The sequence below is a fragment of the Sprattus sprattus genome (genome assembly GCF_963457725.1).
Source record: "Sprattus sprattus genome assembly, chromosome: 18".
Lineage (NCBI taxonomy): Eukaryota > Metazoa > Chordata > Actinopteri > Clupeiformes > Clupeidae > Sprattus > Sprattus sprattus.
The window spans coordinates 19,824-38,078 of record NC_137916.1 but is presented as its reverse complement, the minus strand read 5'-3'; positions in this window follow the sequence as shown (position 1 = coordinate 38,078).

Genomic DNA, 18,255 nt, shown 5'->3' with positions numbered 1-18,255 from the left:
AGGCATGCACATACTACAGGACTGGACCTAGACCCGCCAGGGTCGTAACACTACACTAGAGGTTCTCAACCTTTTCTACTCCAAGGCCAACCTTTTTGTATTTGTAACAGGTCGGTCCCAACAGATACCCCACTTATTTTAGCTAATCTATATTTCATTCTTATTCATAAGCGGTTGTTATGTGTCATAAAGAGCAACATCAGCACCTGCTACAGGTGGAAGCCTAGAAATCTTTATGAATTCTAGTAGTTTTCGGTAATGTGACATTACCAGTGCTGTCATTCTTTTGCTTAAGAAACTTCTCAATTTTTCCGCTAATATTACCACAGCCTAAACAATAACTGAGTGCCTCGGCTTGATGACGCTGTAAAGTTCGAACAAGATAGGATATTATTTTCATGATCTGTCTGCTTTGCCTATTTATACATTTTATATTGTGTTTAAAACATCGAATTTCAATCATACATTTTATAAATATTGGGCCTCTTTCTCGAACACAGTCAAGAATAAGTTATGAAGACATTTCTTCTGAACTCCACTTACAAGGTTTCCGGGACAAGTTTTCTCATCTGGGATTCATTCTGAACTGAGACCAGAATTGAAAGGGATAGTTCGGTTTTTAAGACATGAATCTGTATGGCTTCCCCGTCACCAGTGTCATGCAATCATGCATCACTTACCCCCGACAGCGTCCTGTGAGCAGAGTTCTCGTCCAGTTTTGGTCAAACTGAAAGTAGTCCGGCAGGTTTGCTAGACCCAGCAAAATAAAACGTTTCTCTTCCCAAAACATTATGTGTTCAAAAGAGTGATATATTTGCATCCCAAAAACATTGTAGTGGAAAAAGTCACACCTAGTTATCACTTGGCCCTATTTTCAATACGCTCGATACTGCAACCTCACAGTTAGAGTCTACCTGTTTGATTCGTGAAAGTTGATACGCGAAAGTTTGATTCACCAAAGTTGCCTGAGAGAAACGTCCATCACAGGAAAACGATGAAAACTGAGACAACATTTGATAAAATTGACATAAAGCATCGTTTTCCTGTGACAGACGTTTCTCTCAGGCAACTTTGGTGAATCAAACTTTCGCGAATCAACTTTCGAGAATCAAACAGGTAGACTCTACACTGCAAAAATGCTTTTCTAACCTAGTGTTATTACTATTATATTGAGATGAAAAAATCTAGTTGGTCTTGTTTCTAGCTAAATTGAACTTACCTAGTGCTCTTTGGTAAGGTTATTTTTGCCTATTTCAAGCAAATATTACTTATTTTAAGAAATCTTAACAAGCAAATTTGGCTGCCAGTGCGTTAAGCAAATTTGGCTTAAAACAAGCAAATTTGGCTGCCAGTGCGTTAAGCAAATTTGGCTTGTTAAGATTTCTTAAAATAAGTAATATTTGCTTGAAATAGGCAAAAATAACCTTACCAAAGAGCACTAGGTAAGTTCAATTTAGCTAGAAACAAGACCAACTAGATTTTTTCATCTCAATATAAGAGTAATAACACTAGGTTAGAAAAGCATTTTTGCAGTGTAGCTGTAATCGGAGCTCTTTGGTAAGGTTATTTTTGCCTATTTCAAGCAAATATTACTTATTTTAAGAAACCTTAACAAGCCAAATTTGCTTAACGCACTGGCAGCCAAATTTGTTTGTTTTAAGCAGATTTTGCTTAAAACAAGCAAATTTGGCTGCCAGTGCGTTAAGCAAATTTGGCTTGTTAAGGTTTCTTAAAATAAGTAATATTTGCTTGAAATAGGCAAAAATAACCTTACCAAAGAGCACTAGGTAAGTTCAATTTATCTAGAAACAAGACCAACTAGATTTTTTCATCTCAATATAAGAGTAATAACACTAGGTTAGAAAAGCATTTTTGCAGTGTACTATGTTCGGCAATTTATGTTGAAATCAGTAAAGCTACACCACACTGCAAAAATGCTTTTCTAACCTAGTGTTATTACTCTTATATTGAGATGAAAAAATCTAGGGTTAGAAACAAGACCAATTAGATTTTTTCATCTCAATATAAGAGTAATTACACTAGGTTAGAAAAGCATTTTTGCAGTGCATAACAATAATTTTCTCAATATGTAGGAGAATTTGCTTAAATTTAATTCAATTCAATTCAATTTTATTTGTATAGCGCCATAACAATACAATTGCCTCTAGGCGCTTAACAGAGCCCAGAGCCTAAACTTGTTCAGCATTTAAAAAAAAAAAGCTTTATTTTTGGGCATTTAAGCCTTTAATCAGATAGTACAGCATAGAGAGACAGGAAGCGAGCTTGAGGGAGGGATTGAGGAATGACTGCAAGCTGGACTCGAAACCGGACTCGAACCTGGGCCCTATCAGACCCATTAATGGTACAGGGATGCTGCTGCTTGCGCCAAAGCTCACTCCTAGAGATTGTGCAGATAGCATTAGTGTCTAGATTGAAGTTACTAATTGAAAATCATTTGAAGCATTGGAAGGAGCTCTTTCCAGACCACAGTGTTACACCTAAACAGCATTATTTGATTAATTTGCCACTACATCAAATCATTGGGTCCTATGGTCAGACATATGTGTATGTGGTTCAAGTCTTTACATTGTTTCTTTAACCCCTCTTCCCAGCAGGACATTTTTTTGACAATGTCCACCTATTTTGCACTGTTTCGTTTAAAACTTGAAAATCTATGGTTCTACACATTGCATAATAACCATTCATGGCTCAAATTAAAAAGAAGACACCTAGGTCATCAGCTGCTTTATTATATAATTTTAGTTTACATTTCAGTTCAGCAAAAGTAAGGGTTTGTCAGAAAAGAAAACGCCTATTGTTTTTTTTTCCAGTATAAAACAGGGTTTTGAATGGCAGAGGAAGCCCAAACCTATATTTACTGATTCAACAACATCTTGAAAGTGTGTGTAACAAATTTGAAGCAGATAGTCAAAAGTAGGCAAGTTTTACACATCAGATTCCATATGGTGTCTTTAGACTTCTCCAAGTATCTCTAACCTCTCCAAAATCACCAAACACATCACTGTTTTTCTACATTCAAACTTTGTATTGCCTTCTGTACTTCAGCAAATCATTATGCATTAATTTCAGTGTAATATATTGCATTGTATTGTATTTTCTTGTGAGAGGTCTTTAGCCTCTCTAAAACATACCCAAACCCTATCCAATTGCATAAAGAAGCATTGCTTGCACAGCACACATCCTCTCGTTGCCTTGGATGCACAGATGAGTACTGGGTAACAGTCTAGAAGCTCTGGCTCTAGCTCTGGCTCCCTCCCAACTTTAGCCAGTTGTTTCAACAGGGCTTACCTGAAGCTCTTCTGGTTGAGGGGCTTTTGATTCTTGTATCAGGGTTGCGGACACGGTGCTGCGCAGACTCCCCACTGTATGCCTTGTGGACTGTGGAACAAATGGCAACGTCACGCGTGTCCTTCCACTTCACATACAGCAAGGAGCCCTCGCAGACACAGCGCATTCCTCATCGGTTGGCTCTCTTGTCCAACCCATTCTCTTTTGTGCGGGGAAACCCCACACGGTTCTCCCTGATGTTCCCACAGGCCCAAAAGCGCAACTCGTTTCGATGGCTGAAAAGCTTGGCGTGTAGCCACTCTTGCTGTCGGCCAGGACAAACAGCTTCCCCATTTCGTGGGCTTGTCCTTCACATACTGCTTCATCCCGATCCTTGCTTTTGTGGCTACCATGCGCTCATCAACAGCCAGGTTCTTGTGTGGGTGGTTTACCCTGCAGCCCGTGAGGATGTCATCTTGAAGAGGCTTCAGGCGGAAAAGGCGATCAAACCCAGGCTGACCATGGAGCTGGTCATTCACCTGTCACGTCCAGCTCACAGACATGACAAATAACAGACGTTCACAGAGTTTAAAGCCAAAACACCAAGGATGTATTAGCACCACTAATAAGATACACTAATTGTCCAAGCTACGGTGAGGTGTGGCAGTCAGTGAATAAGGTAGCATCAGACATACAGACATCCGGTGGTAAACACATGATACAGGCTATATGTTAGCCAATTTATCTTGATATCAGTAATTTCAAGATAAATTGCAGCGTTCAAGATGATGTTGCTAGCATTGCTGAATATAAGCAATTGTTTTTATATTTTGAGAAAATATTTCTTAAATTGTTTTGTATTTAGGCATATGTACTTGTTTTAAGTGTAGTTGTACTGATTTCAAGATAAATTGGCTAACGTATGCCTGTATCATGTGTTTACCACCGGATGTCTGTATACTTACTACACTGCAAAAATGCTTTTCTAACCTAGTGTTATTACTCTTATATTGAGATGAAAAAATCTAGTTGGTCTTGTTTCTAGCTAAATTGTACTTACCTAGTGCTCTTTGGTAAGGTTATTTTTGCCTATTTCAAGCAAATATTACTTATTTTAAGAAATCTTAACAAGCCAAATTTGCTTAACGCACTGGCAGCCAAATTTGCTTGTATAAAGCCAAATTTGCTTAACGCACTGGCAGCCAAATTTGCTTGTTAAGATTTCTTAAAATAAGTAATATTTGCTTGAAATAGGCAAAAATAACCTTACCAAAGAGCACTAGGTAAGTTCAATTTAGCTAGAAACAAGACCAACTATATGTTTTCATCTCAATATAAGAGTAATAACACTAGGTTAGAAAAGCATTTTTGCAGTGTATGTCCAGCGGTCCAGCTTAACGTACTGGCAGCCAAATTTGCTTTTTTTAAGCAGATTTTGCTTAAAACAAGCAAATTTGGCTGCCAGTGCGTTAAGCAAATTTGGCTTGTTAAGATTTCTTAAAATAAGTAATATTTGCTTGAAATAGGCAAAAATAACCTTACCAAGAAAGCACTAGGTAAGTACAATTTAGCTAGAAACAAGACCAACTAGATTTTTTTCATCTCAATATAAGAGTAATAACACTAGGTTAGAAAAGCATTTTTGCAGTGTAGGATTCATGATTACACTGCAAAAATGCTTTTCTAACCTAGTGTTATTACTCTTATATTGAGATGAAAAAATCTAGTTGGTCTTGTTTCTAGCTAAATTGTACTTACCTAGTGCTCTTTGGTAAGGTTATTTTTGCCTATTTCAAGCAAATATTACTTATTTTAAGAAATCTTAACAAGCTAAATTTGCTTAACGCACTGGCAGCCAAATTTGCTTGTTTTAAGCCAAATTTGCTTAACGCACTGGCAGCCAAATTTGCTTGTTAAGATTTCTTAAAATAAGTAATATTTGCTTGAAATAGGCAAAAATAACCTTACCGAAGAGCACTAGGTAAGTACAATTTAGCTAGAAACAAGACCAACTAGATTTTTTCATCTCAATATAAGAGTAATAACACTAGGTTAGAAAAGCATTTTTGCAGTGTACCCACACAAACCTATGATCACATATTTATAATGCATCATTTTATCTTAGATTATAACCATTTATAATTAACTGACATAACATTTCAGAGCAGTGGATATGAGTCATTGTGGATATGCTAAACATAGTTATAAAGAGTGCTATAATGACTAGCTACTTTTAAACGTCATCATTAATGTCCTTACACTGCAAAAATGCTTTTCTAACCTAGTGTTATTACTCTTATATTGAGATGAAAAAATCTAGTTGGTCTTGTTTCTAGCTAAATTGTACTTACCTAGTGCTCTTTGGTAAGGTTATTTTTGCCTATTTCAAGCAAATATTACTTATTTTAAGAAATCTTAACAAGCAAATTTGGCTGCCAGTGCGTTAAGCAAATTTGGCTTAAAACAAGCAAATTTGGCTGCCAGTGCGTTAAGCAAATTTGGCTTGTTAAGATTTCTTAAAATAAGTAATATTTGCTTGAAATAGGCAAAAATAACCTTACCAAAGAGCACTAGGTAAGTACAATTTAGCTAGAAACAAGACCAACTAGATTTTTTCATCTCAATATAAGAGTAATAACACTACACTGCAAAAAATGCCCCTCTAGATTTAAGACAAATAATTACATATTTAAGCAGGATTTTGCTTAAAACAAGCAAATTTGGCTGCCAGTGCGTTGAGCAAATCTGGCTTGTTAAGATTTCTTAAAATAAGACCATTACTCCAAAAGCACAGAATGTCCTGAAATAAGACTAATTCCACTCATTTCAAGACATGTAGTTACCTCAAAATAAGCCTGATTTCACTCAAATCTAGTGAACTTCTGAGGCATTAGTACTTGAAATAAGAGACAATTCAAGCACAGGATGTCCTGAAATAAGACTAATTCCACTCATTTTAAGACATGTAGTTACCTCAAAATAAGCCTGATGTCACTCAAATCTAGTGAACTTCTGAGGCATTAGTACTTGAAATAAGAGACAATTCAAGCACAGAATGTCCTGAAATAAGACTAATTCTACTTATTTCAAACCATGCAGTTACCTCAAAATAAGCCTAATGTCACTCAAATCTAGTGATCTTCTGAGGCATTAGTACTTGAAATAAGAAACAATTCAGGCTTCTACAGAAGACCACAAAATCTTAAAATAAGAGTAAAATTTAGACTGACAACACTGATTTCAAGTCATATAGTAACTTCCAAAGAAGTCTGTCATCACTCAAACCTGGAGTACTTCTAAAGCTTTAAGTTACTTCAAATCAGACCAATAGCTCTTAAAATCATGGAAACATTTCACAACATATTATTTATCACTGTTTTATTACCCTGTTAATGAAGAAAACCAATAACAGGCATCAGAATGCTTAAATGTACTTAATTACATATTACACATAATGATTTTAGTTAACTGTCAGACATAAGGTACATTGACATCTAACATAAACAATAACAATTCAGCAACACATCAAACAGTCGGAAATCATCCAACAGCCAACAAATCATTAACAAATTTAGCTGGAAATACATTGGACATTGTGTTACTGTGTGCTGTCCTGACCTCCAGACATATAGAGAAAGAGATAGAGGGGGGGTGGGGCATAGAAAAGAGTGACATACAGAGAGAGGTTGACAAAGAGGAGAGGGAGAGACAGACTAGGTTTGAATTAATTCTTGCCGGTTAGCAAGCACCTTTTTATATGTTGTCGTCTTTTCACTCTCGTCAATAGAATCTTTCAGTACATCTGTTTGTATTATGGACAATAGCGTAGCAATTCACTTGGAATAGGTGAACTGGCACACATAGCAACATCCCATCAGTATCATGAGGGACTCCGGAAGCATGTCCCTTGGCAAGGTCGTCAGTGGGGTATTGCTTACTGTCGGAAGCACATTGTTGGAGTCGATGATGAAGACAGGACTGCTAAGCGGCCTTTTACGCAAGAAGACATTGGGGTCCTCAGATGGCTGAAAGCAACAAATTGGGGGAGGGGGGCAGAATGAAGTTAAACCAAACACATGAAATTCACAAATGAAACCATTATGTACTGACACTAAAACCCACCTCAAGGACATTGTGTAGTGCCTCACTTGCTGACTTGAGTTTTCTTGGAGGGACGGCTGAGGAAGGGAACATTTTTAGGAGAACCTCCAACAAGGCAATGATCTGTGCAGCTGCAAACAAAGGGGTAAGAGTGAATCAGCAATATTTATGATGTCTCTGAAACTATGGATACTTAAGAGCACTGAGGATTCAAGGAAAAGAGTGGAAGCATATCGGCTATGTGGCGATAATGACCAGGAAAACATGCATAGCCAGTCTAGCCACAATCTTTGGCTTTATCTATACAACCATCTTCTATCATATGTACTATTATAGACTTACCTTCCAGAAGTTACTGTGTTGTCTTGTCCAATTGCTCCATCTGTAATTTAAAGAAAAGGGTTCTTACTCTTTCAGAAAGAAAAAAATCTTGAACTTCATGTCAAAGCTTCTGTCAGTGTGGGGGATCCTTAATATAGGGTAGCTAGCCAGCTAAGAGCTAACTGCAGCTACTAGCTATTATATGACCAACATTCACACTAAATGAGTCCTCTAAACTTGCTTACTTTTCACAGACAAGACTAATAGGGACACTTTCTGACATTGTATTACCTGGCACTAGTTAAAAACATACGTTAGCTCAGTCGAAATGTTCTTCAATTGAATTTAATGTACTAGGTTAGCCGTCATAGCTAACGCCAACTGTGCTAGCTTTGTTTGCTAAAAAGTTTATAACTTCAACCAGAGGTCTTGGTCATTTACGATACATTTTGGTTTTCAATATCGCTGACGAATTACCAAAGTAGGCAGAAGTTAAATTATGTGAGCTTACCTTTAGCTTTTGAAGTAGAAAGGCACGATGTTTTCTTCAGCTGTTGTACTTGCTTCAGTTCACATCACTGGCATGCAGCCTCAGAGACGTTTTGAGATGTGTTCGAGTGAATCCGATCGTGCCACCAAGTTTGAGGAAAACTTGTGGTTTATGACGACACTTCTGACTGAGCATCTTGTATTCATTGGTAATCCACATGTATCTCAAGTATATTTTACTGTGTTTTTTAAGTGATTTAGGTCACTTGAACTACATGGTGCAATTAAGTGGTTGTTAAAACTCATATCTATTTGAAAATAACTTAAGAAAAAAACAAGCGAATTTATGCTTGAAATTAAACGTTTTCAACTTAAAATAAGACTCCCACACTTAAAGTGGATTATTTTAAGATCTAGTACTCAAATCTAGTTTAAAAGAACTCAAATTAAGTGCAAATGTGCTTATCAAGACAGCCCAAGTAATATTTGCTTGAAATAGGTAAAAATAACCTTACCAAGAAAGCACTAGGTAAGTACAATTTAGCTAGAAACAAGACCAACTAGATTTTTCATCTTAATATAAGAGTAATAACACTAGGTTAGAAAAGCATTTTTTGCAGTGTAGGTTAGAAAAGCATTTTTGCAGTGTATACACTGCAAAAATGCTTTTCTAACCTAGTGTTATTACTCTTATATTGAGATGAAAAAATCTAGTTGGTCTTGTTTCTAGCTAAATTCTACTTACCTAGTGCTCTTTGGTAAGGTTATTTTTGCCTATTTCAAGCAAATATTACTTATTTTAAGAAATCTTAACAAGCAAATTTGGCTGCCAGTGCGTTAAGCAAATTTGGCTTAAAACAAGCAAATTTGGCTGCCAGTGCGTTAAGCAAATTTGGCTTGTTAAGATTTCTTAAAATAAGTAATATTTGCTTGAAATAGGCAAAAATAACCTTACCAAAGAGCACTAGGTAAGTACAATTTAGCTAGAAACAAGACCAACTAGATTTTTTCATCTCAATATAAGAGTAATAACACTAGGTTAGAAAAGCATTTTTGCAGTGTAGGACCTTATAAAGGCAGCCTTCATAGCAAGTGTTACCCGACAGTCACATATTTTTTTTTATGCATTATTCCGTCTTTAATTATAACCATTCATAATGAACTGATATAATGTATCATAAAGGTGATTATGAGTCATCAGGAAGACATTATACGTAGTTATAAAGTAGCTATAAGTCATTGTAGCAATCGCTATAAGTCAGGGCTGGGATTTGCTTGTGCAGAAGTGGGCAAAAACAGATCCAGGGAGCAGAACCAACAGGCAGGAATAAATTACTGATCCACAATACTGGCCAGGTCAATGAACAAGAGATGAGAAACCACTGTTATGTACAGGCTGATAAAAAGGCTGATAAACACAGCTTTGGCTACTTTCTACTTATTTAATGTCTATACCTCATTAGCCAAGGAAACCTTAATGATAAACAGATCAGATCAGAGAAGTAAGGTTTTTGGCTACAGGGTTGTCTTTGGGACATTGCACAGTCAAGTAAAAAGATGAAAGCCAGACTTATAAAACTAAAATATTTATCCTATATAGACTATTTATCTGTATTTGTTCCATCCAGTAACTGTGAAAAATACATTTAATTTAAAATATTATAACTTTCAGAATAGAACAACATTAACCCATTGGGGCTGTTGATTGGGCTTTTAAGTGTACAATGGACAAACCAACTGAACAAGTGTAAACTGAACTAAACTTATATCTCCTACCTTTCCAGAGATCCCAGTCCCAGAACATCTCACTATAACCTCCATCACTGCATCATCTGCTAGCCTCAGCTGGCTGGTGTCTCCTGAGATGAAGCAGACTCCACACAGCTTCCTTGTCTCTTACCAGAGTGAAGGGACTAAGCGAAAGTCCATCTCTACTGAGTCATGCATCGCAGTCATCAGAGGCCTGAAACCAGGAACTACCTATACTGTTAGAGTCTACACTAAGCTCCAACATGGAGGACAGAGCCAGCCTGCTTCTGTTCAGATGAAGACAGGTGAGATATCAGGAAGGGGAGAATGATATTTATTGTCGACCTTTTATTAATGATTGATCTGTGTTATTCATGATTGATCTGTTTTGTTGAAGCTTTTTGAGGCACAACACTTGTATGTACTGTTGACAGCAATAATATGATCTAGAGAAGAAGTGTCCACAGGCCAAAGTTTAGTAAATGTGGTGGACAGAGGCCCATACTGAGACAACGTGCAAACATGATTAGGTCACAATAGTTCACTCGTGGCCTTGGAAAGAAATTTGGATAGACACTTTGTGTTAATCGTCACATGGACTCAGCATAGTGATTAAATATGATATTGCACCCAAACATCTACACATTTTTACACATACCTTTCAATACATTTTTATTCAACAGTTAGCAAATTTAGAATGACTTTTATTTATTTATTTGAAGACAAACACTTTAATCCATCCAGAGATTCCAGTCCCAGAGCGTCTGTCTGTGAGCTCCATCACTGCATCATCTGCTAGCCTCAGCTGGCTGGTTTCTCCTGAGATGGAGCAGACTCCACACAGCTTCCTGGTCTCTTACAAGAGTGAAGGGACTGAGCCAAAGTCCATCTCTACTGGGTCATGCAGCACAGACATCAAAGGCCTGAAACCAGTAACTGAGTACACTGTTGAAGTCTACACTGAGCTCAAACATGGAGGAAAGAGCCAGCCTGCTTCTGATAAGATCAAAACAGGTAAGACATCTGTCAATGTTGTAAGTACAAATGGGTTAGTGAACACAGTATACGTGGACACAGTGGCGTTTCTACATTAGGGGCAGATGGCGCTGTTGTTCAGAAAGCTCAATACATTCGTACTTCGTGGCATACTATGTATATATTTATATGCAAAGTAGCGTAAATATTAGTGTGAATAACCTTGACTCACAAGCATTATAGTCTTGTTTTGGGGTCATTTGATTCGTGTGTTTTTCTGCCTGCGTGCTTGCCATAGACATGAATGAACGTTTATATATGTCTATGGTGCAACGTTTCCGGTCTCCTGTGGGGCAAAGGCCCAAGCTGCCCCACCGTTACCATGGAAACACCAAGGAGCGTGAACCACACAGGCCTACTGCTTATAATAATCAGCTACCTCTACTATTATGACGATGACATGACGTCAAACAAAATTGTCCCACCAGAATTATTTTCTCGAAATGTAGAAAAATGTGTCTGTCTTCGATCAAGGGTGTATGTTAGACAATTTATCTTGAAATCAGTAAAGCTTTACTAAAAACAAGTACATTTGCCTAGATACCATAAGAATTATTTTTTCAATATCTAGGAAAATTTGCTTAAATTCAGCAATTTTGTTATTTCATTTTATCAGCTACATTATTGGGCTTTTTTTTGCATTTAATCAGATAGGACAGTAGTGTGAGACAGGATGCTAGCTGGAGGGAGGGATTGAGAAATGACCGCAAGTCGGACTCGAACCTGAACTCTTACCTGAACTCTTACCTGTATCACCATCAGACCCATTCATGGTGCAGGGTTGCTACTGCGTGTGCCACAGCTCCTTCCCTAAAACAGTCATCTGTTGAGGATATTGGCATTTTTTTTGAAGAGTTTTGAAGTCAATGCAAATGTGCAATTGATCATTGAAATAATATACATTTTGCAGATAGCACAAAGAATGCTTCAAATCATTTTTAATTAGTAACTTCAACCTAAACACAGTTGCTATGGTAAACACAGCTGCGAATGCTATCTGCACAATCTCTATTATCTCTATTATTTCAATGATCAATTGCACATATGCATTGACTTCAAAACTCTCCAAAACAAATACCAATATCCTCAAGAGATGACTGCTTTAAGGTTGGAGCGTCAGCAACCCTGCACCATGAATGTGTCTGATGGGGACACAGGTAAGAGTTCAGGTTCGAGACCGACTTGCAGTCGTTTCTCAATCTCTCCCTCAAGCTCGCTTCTTGTCTCTCTCTACTGTCCTATCCGATTAAATGCAAAAAAAAAAATTAAGCTTGAAAAATATTAATAAAAAATGTTATTTGTCCTAGATATTGAAAAAATATTTCTTACGGTATCTAGGCAAATGTTTTTGTTTTTAGTGTAGCTTTACTGATTTCAAGATAAATTGCCTAGCATGCAGACTCATTTCAAAAGGATGCTTCTAGCATTTTCTGAGTACAAGCACCTTTGCCTAAATATTGAGATAATAATTCTTAAAACATGTTGGCATCTAGGCCAATGTTCTTGTTTTTAGTGTAGCTTGACTGATTTCAAGATGAATTGTCTAGCATGCACACTCATTTCAAAAGGATGTTGCTAACATTTGCTGAATATAAGCTCCTGGCCCTCTATATTGAGATAATAATTCTTAAAACATGTTGGCATCTAGGCCAATGTTCTTGTTTTTAGTGTAGCTTGACTGATTTCAAGATGAATTGTCTAGCATGCACACTCATTTCAAAAGGATGTTGCTAGCATTTGCTGAATAAGCTCCTTCCCCTCTATATTGAGATAATAATTCTTAAATATCTTTGGCATCTAGGCCAATGTTCTTGTTTTTAGTGTAGCTTGACTGATTTCAAGATAAATGGCCTAGCATGCACACTCATTTCAAAAGGGTGTTGCTACACTGCAAAAATGCTTTTCTAACCTAGTGTTATTACTCTTATATTGAGATGAAAAAATCTAGTTGGTCTTGTTTCTAGCTAAATTGTACTTACCTAGTGCTCTTTGGTAAGGTTATTTTTGCCTATTTCAAGCAAATATTACTTTCTTTAAGAAATCTTAACAAGCAAATTTGGCTGACAGTGCGTTAAGCAAATTTGGCTTAAAACAAGCAAATTTGGCTGCCAGTGCGTTAAGCAAATTTGGCTTGTGAAGATTTCTTAAAATAAGTAATATTTGCTTGAAATAGGCAAAAATAACCTTACCAAAGAGCACTAGGTAAGTACAATTTAGCTAGAAACAAGACCAACTAGATTTTTTCATCTCAATATAAGAGTTATAACACTAGGTTAGAAAAGCATTTTTGCAGTGTAGCATTTGCTGAATATAAGCAACTTTCCCTACATATTGATAAAATTATTCTTAGATATCTTTGGTATCTAGGCAAATGTTCTTGTTTTAGTGTAGTTTGACTGAGAAGGATAAAATGCTTGAAATAAGAAACTCTGACAAAGCAGTTTTGTACTTGTAAGTGGGGGTCAAACTGCCTTATAATAATGTCAATTCTAGTTCCAAGCATTAACATGCTCAGAACCAGTAATAAAATCTCAGTAACAAGTAATAAACCCTTATTAAGATAAGTAAGGACTGAAACGCTTGAAAAAGTGAGTGCCAACACTGCAAAAAATTAGCTTTCAAAAACAAGAAAAAATAGTAATAAAATGGTGCAAATATTGCTTAAAATATGCTTAATTATCTGCCAACAGAACAGGAAGATTTGGCTTACTAAGAGTTTCAAAAAACAAGTTAAAATAGCTAGCCTCAAAGATCCCAAATATATCTTAAAATTAGTGTGGCCAGGCTAAGAATTATTTTCTCAAAATGTAGGAAATTCTGCTGAAATTTGCCAAATGTTAGCACCATACTCTTGAAATGAGGCTATATAAGCCAATTTATCTTGAAATCAGTACAACTACACCTAAAACAAGTATATATGCCTAAATTAAAAATAAATAAAAATTATTTCCTCGAAATGTAGAAAAATGTGCTTGTATTCAGCAAATGACAGCAACATCATCTTGAATTGAGGCTATATGCTAGGCAATTTAACTTGAAATAAGTTCAGCTTCTCTAAAAACAAGTGCATTTGCCTAAAAACAAAAACATTTAAGAATTCTTTTCTCGAAATGTAGAAGAATTTGTCTGTATTCAGCAAATTATAGGAAGATCATCTTGAAATGAGTTCAGCTTCTCTAAAATCAAGTGCATTTGCCTAAAAACAAAAAAATATAAGAATCATTTTCTCGAAATGTAGAAAAAAGTGTCTGTATTCAGCAAATGATATCAACATCATCTTGAATTGAGGCTATATGCTAGGCAATTTAACTTGAAATAAGTTCAGCTTCTCTAAAAACAAGTGCATTTGCCTAAAAACTAAAAAAAATAAGAATTCTTTTCTCGAAATGTAGAAGAATTTGTCTGTATTCAGCAAATGATAGCAACATCATCTTGAAATAAGTTTAGCTTCTCTAAAGTCAAGTGCATTTGCCTAAAAACAAAAAAATGTAAGAATTCTTTTCTCGAAATGTAGAAAAATGTGTCTGTATTCAGCAAATGATAGCAACATCATCTTGGAATAAGGCTGTATGTTAGACAATGTATCTTGAAATCAGTAAAGCTATACTAAAAACAAGTACATTTGCCTAGATACCAAAAGAATTATTTTCTCAATATCTACGACAATTTGCTTAAATTCAGCGATTTTGTTATTTCATTTATTAGCTTCATTTTTGGGCTTTTGTGCATGTAATCAGATAGGACAGTAGTACGAGACAGGATGCTAGCTGGAGGGAGGGATTGAGAAATTGCCACAAGTCGGAACGGAACCTGAACTCTTACCTGAACTCTTACCTGTATCACCATCAGACCCATTCATGGTGCAGGGTTGCTACTGCGTGTGCCACAGGTCCTTCCCTAAAACAGTCATCTGTTGAGGATATTGGCATTTTTTTGGAGAGTTTTGAAGTCAATGCAAATGTGCAATTGATCATTGAAATAATATAGATTTTGCAGATAACACAAAGAATGCTTCAAATCATTTTTAATTAGTAACTTCAACCTAGACACAGTTGCTATGGTAAAAACAGCTGCAAATGCTATCTGCACAATCTCTATTATCTCAATGATCAATTGCACATATGTTTTGACTTCAAAACTTTCCAAAACAAATACCAATATCCTTAAGAGATGTCTGCTTTAAGGTTGGAGCTGTGGCGCAAGCGGCAGCAACCCTGCACCATGAATGGGTGTGATGGGGACACAGGTAAGAGTTCAGGTTCGAGACCGACTTGCAGTCGTTTCTCAATATCTCCCCCCAGCTAGCTTCCTGTCTCTCTCTACTGTCCTATCCGATTAAAGGCAAAAAGCCCAAAAATTAAGCTTGAAAAATAATAATACAAAATATTTTTCGTAGATATTGAGAAAATATTTCTTACGGTATCTAGGCAAATGTACTTGTTTTTAGTGTAGCGTTACTGATTTCAAGATAAATTGCCTAGAATTTAGACTCATTTCAAAAGGATGTTGCTAGCATTTTCTGAATATAAGCACCTTTCCCTGCATATTGAGATAATGTATCTTAAATATTCCAATGTTCTTGTTTTTAGTGTAGCTTAACTGATTTAAAGATGAATTGCCTAGCATGCACACTCATTTCAAAAGCATGTTGCTAGCATTTGCTGAATTTAAGCACCTTCCCCTCTATATTGAAATAATAATTCTTAAATATATTTGGCATCTAGGCCAATGTTCTTGTTATAAGTGTAGCTTAACTGATTTCAAGATGAATTGCCTAGCATGCACAATCATTTCAAAAGCATGTTGCTAGCATTTGCTGAATTTAAGCACCTTCCCCTCTATATTGAGATAATAATTCTTAAATATTTTTGGCATCTAGGCCAATGTTCTTGTTATAAGTGTAGCTTAACTGATTTCAAGATGAATTGCCTAGCATGCACACTCATTTCAAAAGCATGTTGCTAGCATTTGCTGAATTTAAGCACCTTCCCCTCTATATTGAGATAATAATTCTTAAATATTTTTGGCATCTAGGCCAATGTTCTTGTTATTAGTGTAGCTTAACTGATTTCAAGATGAATTGCCTAGCATGCACACTCATTTCAAAAGCATGTGGCTAGCATTTGCTGAATTTAAGCACCTTCCCCTCTATATTGAGATAATAATTCTTAAAAAAAATTGGCATCTAGGCCAATGTTCTTGATATTAGTGTAGCTTGACTGTTTTCAAGATAAATTGCCTAACATGCACACTCATTTAAAAAAAGCATGTGGCTAGCATTTGCTGAATTTAAGCACCTTCCCCTCTATATTGAGATAATAATTCTTAAATATTTTTGGCATCTAGGCCAATGTTCTTGATTTTAGTGTAGCTTGACTGATTTCAAGATAAATTGCCTAGCATGCACACTCATTTCAAAAGCATGTGGCTAGCATTTGCTGAATTTAAGCACCTTTGCCTATATATTGAGAAAATAATTCTTAAATATTTTTGGCATCTAGGCCAATGTTCTTGGTTTTAGTGTGGCTTGACTGATTTCAAGATAAATTGCCTAGCATGCACACTCATTTCAAACGAATGTTGCTAGCATTTGCTGAATATAAACACCTTTGCCTATATATTGAGAAAATAATTCTTAGATATCTTTGGTATCTAGGCAAATGTACTTGTTTTTAGTGTATTTTGACTGAGAAAGATAAAATGCTTGAAATAAGAAACTCTGACTTTGACAAAGCAGTTTTGTACTTCTAAGTGGGGATCAAACTGCCTTATAATAATGGCAATTCTAGTTTCAAGCATTAACATGCTCAGAACCAGTAATAAAATCTCAGTAACAAGTAATAAACCCTTATTACAGTTTTTATCCATTGCTTTGGGCAACTTCACGAAACAGAAATTACATTCTCAAAACAACACGTGCAAGCCTCCAAACCACTGGGCACTGGTTCACGACAGATTGGCATTTCTCATTCCTTTAATCAAATTGCAATTGTTTTAGAAACTCCTTGCAAATGACAAGTACAATTGCCTACAGTTTGCACACATTTAAAATGATTTAGCACATCTGTGCAAATGGTTAGGTACACTGCAAAAATGCTTTTCTAACCTAGTGTTATTACTCTTATATTGAGATGAAAAAATCTAGTTGGTCTTGTTTCTAGCTAAATTGTACTTACCTAGTGCTCTTTGGTAAGGTTATTTTTGCCTATTTCAAGCAAATATTACTTATTTTAAGAAATCTTAACAAGCCAAATTTGCTTAACGCACTGGCAGCCAAATTTGCTTGTTTTAAGCCAAATTTGCTTAACGCACTGGCAGCCAAATTTGCTTGTTAAGATTTCTTAAAATAAGTCATATTTGCTTGAAATAGGCAAAAATAACCTTACCAAAGAGCACTAGGTAAGTACAATTTAGCTAGAAACAAGACCAACTAGATTTTTTCATCTCAATATAAGAGTAATAACACTAGGTTAGAAAAGCATTTTTGCAGTGTACAATTGCCTTCAGTTAGCCCAATTACCAATTGAATACATCTTGCTGGTCTAAACTGACTGTTGCTTCTCAGTCAAGTGGTTGTTCTCTGCAAAACATGTTGGCATAATTTCATTGAGTACATCATCACCTGCAAAATAGTTCACTCTACTGTCAAAATCTTTCAGGCACATAATACCATGAAAAACATCATGGTATATCCTGTAATATGGATCTCTTGGATCATCAGCTTAATTTTCAGGTGCAACTAGAACTTTACTAATCAAGGGGGAGATTCACACATCCGATCACCAATCACACAGTAAGTTTAGTTAGCTGACAGGTCCTATCCAGGAGTATAAATGCTTCCATCAAATATCTAGAGCTTGACCAAGTTCAGTACAATTTATGAACATGGAAGCACCTGGACAGGGAAACAACCAAGGGCAACTGCCTGTTAGAGGAAGAGGAGGAAGAAAAAGAGGAGCAACGGCAGATGTCCCAGGCCAGCGCGGGGGCAACATCACCATATGTGATGCCATTTTAGAGAATAGTGTAGTCACCCACATTCCCAGTCTTGGCCCATACAATACCCATACGCTCCAGGTTGTGTTGTTAGTGTAGGCTATACATAATTTTAGTTTTGATGTGCTTATTGTATGACAGTATATTGTGCTGTACGCATTTTCTGTTACTGTAACCACGATGTATGGCAATAACTGTAACAGTTTCCATGGTAGTATGAGTGCAGTATGAGTGCTACCTTGTAGGCTACGCTTGAATTATTCCTTTTTCTGTTTG